Here is a 3,033-nt window from a genome sequence, read left to right on the forward strand (position 1 = left end):
AGGGCCAGATATTACGTATTTTAGATTTTGCAGGTCATGTAGACTCTGTTTCCACTATTCAGCTCTGCCTTTGCAACATGAAGGGAGCCACAGACAACACTTCAGTGCATAAGCATGGCTGCATTCTAGTAAAACTTTACTGAAACGAGCACTGAGTCCACAGGCTGGGGTTTGCCAACCCATGAACTAGATTTTGTAGCATGTTGTGCTCCTCAACAAAAGGGTTCCATGGTTAACAAGTTGGGGAAATGTTGAAGTGAAATGAATCTCTTGACTGTAGGACTTCTCAGAGCCTTTGCTGTGTTAATGTGCAAGCAGGGCAGGGGCTGGGGAGGGTGGATAACACTCAGAGCATTTCTTGAAGTTATCTGACCACAGAACATCTTTTTATAAAATGGCCACTAACATTTCTCTAAGGTCCCAGAATCACAGTTTAGTAAATGGTGTTTTGTTCCATTTGAGTTTGGCCAGATTCTGACTTTCTTGCTCACTTTAAGCTGTAACCCGATAACTGCTAATGTTCTCTACCTCTTTTAAAATAACAAAAATTGGGGTGCCTGGTGGTTCAGTTGCATCAGGGTCTGACTCTTGGTTTTGGCTCAGCTCGTGATCTTGTGGGTCGTGAGATCAAGCCCTGCAGTGGCCTCCATGCTCACTGCGGAGTCTGCTTGAGGCCCTCTCCCTTTGCCCCTTCTCCCACCCATGTGCACTCACTTTCTCTCTCTCTAAAATAAACAAATAAATAAATCTAAAAAAAAACACAAACCAAAACCCAAACAAACAAGAATTAACTAACCAGCCAGCACTTGACCTGTGTTATTTTCATTAATTCTTACAACAGGGTTATGAGGTAACCTAATATTCCCATTTTAAAGATGGGGGACACCAAGGCTCAGTGAAGTGAACCACGGTTTCAGAGGCAGAAGAGGGTGGAGGGGATATTTGAACCTAAGTTGAATTTCAGAGTCTCTGCTCTTTTCATGATTCCAGTGTCTCTAGGAAAAGATAATTTCTGGCTTGTCTGTCTTGCTCTAGAATCTTCTTGGCAATGCCAGAGATGGAGGTTTTTTTAAGCATGGAATCGCACTAAACATTAGGTAATTCTAATATTGCTAAAAATAAGTATCTTGGTTGCTGGCTTTCTGTTCTGTTTCGGTGAAGCCTGATGAGGAGAGATGGGTCAGTGTCTTCGATTAACAGCTGCAGGCAGACAGAGCACCTGCTGGGCTCACAGCCTGACCGTATTCACCAGCCAGGTGGCTTTCTTGGGCGACTCTGACCCTTTGTTTTCTCATCTGTAAGATGGGAATAAGAACAGTGCCCTTCTCATAGTATTGTTTCTCGGTCCGAACGAAAGGACACAAATAAAGTACTTTGTATAGTGGATATGTAAAGAAGAAGAAATGCTGAGAAATGTTCTTCTTGTTATGTCTCAGGTCAAAAGAGCTGGGTTTGGGGCTTAGCTTTGCTCCCTGTGAGTATACTGACCCTTGACAACTGGTTTAGCTTCCCTAGACCTCAGTTCTTTTTTTAAATTTTTATTTATTTTTCAAGATTTATTTTAGAGAGAGAGAGAGAGATGGAGCACACAAGCAGGGGGAGGGGGAAGAGGGAGAGAATCCCAAGCAGAATCCCCTGCTGAGAGTGGAGCCAGGGCTCGATCTAACCACCCTGAGATCATGATCTGAGCTGAAATCAAGAGCTGGTTGCTTAACTGACTGAGCTACCCAGGCGCTCCCCACCCCCCACCTCAGTTTTATCTGTAAAATAGGTTTAGGCAAACCTGACCATCCCCCTCCTAGGGATACAGTCTGTAAGGATTTGTTTGAAGATGGGGGCTGTAACAGTGAATGGGACAGACAGGTATCTGGCCCTCAGAATTTATGGTTTGGAGGAGGAGACAATGGCCTGGATAATTACCAAGCAGTACCATATGTGCTGGGACGGGGAAAATGAATGAGGGAAACTACCATTGTCTTAAGGGGACCGGGTGGGGGCGGGTGGGGGTGGGGTGGGGATGTAGTGATAGTTAGGTTGAGTCCTGCAGAACCACAGAATCAAGGGGTCAAAGAGGACTAAGCAATTCACAACTGTTCAAGGTGGCCTTAGAGGAAGCTCTTTGAAAAGCCTTAATCTAAACGTTTCCACAATACAAAAATCCAGGGGGCCCTTACTCCCTAAAAAGCTAACTTTTATATATCGCATGCCATGAGATACGTAACCAGAGCCTTACAACACCCTTTGGGGTAGCATGTTGTGCATTCCCCCAAATTTCCAACCTTGTCCCTTGGGACTGTACTGGAAGAGCTCTCTCCCCTGGGGTCTTATTTACAGGAGGAAAGGGAATTTGCAGATGTCACTAAGGTTACCAACCAGTAGACTCTGAGTTTATCCAAAGGGAGACTATTTAGGTGGGTCTAATCTAATCACATGAGCCCTTTCAAGGGGAAGAAGTCAGGAAGGTATGAAACAGGAAGATTCCACAGGCCCTTTCTAGCTAGAAGAGGGAGGAAGCCACAGGAAAGGACAGAGAGCGGCCTCTGGGAGCTCAGAGTGACCCCTGGCTGACACCCAGCAAAACGGGGTCTTCAGTCCTACAACCATACAGAAATGAATTTTGCCAACAACCGGAATAAGCCTGGAAATAGAGTCTCTTCTAGAACCTCCAGGTAGGAGCCCAGCCTGACCAACACTTTGATTCTGACCTTATGAGACCCTGTACACAGAACGCGGTCAAGTCCGCCCAGCTTCGGACCTACAAAATGGGAACTGGTAAATGGGTATTTTTTTAAGCTGCGAAGTTGGTGGCAATTTGCTAGGCACGAACTGAAAACTAATAGCAGTAGGTCCTATAATCATTTCATCCTGTGGATGAGGAAAGGAGGGCAGGCAGAGGCGAAGGTGCGGGGTCACACAGCTGGTAAGTGACGGAGGGTTTCCCAAACAGGATTTGAACGCAGGCAGTCTGCCTTTTAACCATCAGGCTGTGTTCTCTCTATGTATTTGCCTGGAATGATCTCTAACGAGCGAGTT

The sequence above is a fragment of the Martes martes genome (genome assembly GCF_963455335.1).
Source record: "Martes martes genome assembly, chromosome: 13".
Classification (NCBI taxonomy): domain Eukaryota; kingdom Metazoa; phylum Chordata; class Mammalia; order Carnivora; family Mustelidae; genus Martes; species Martes martes.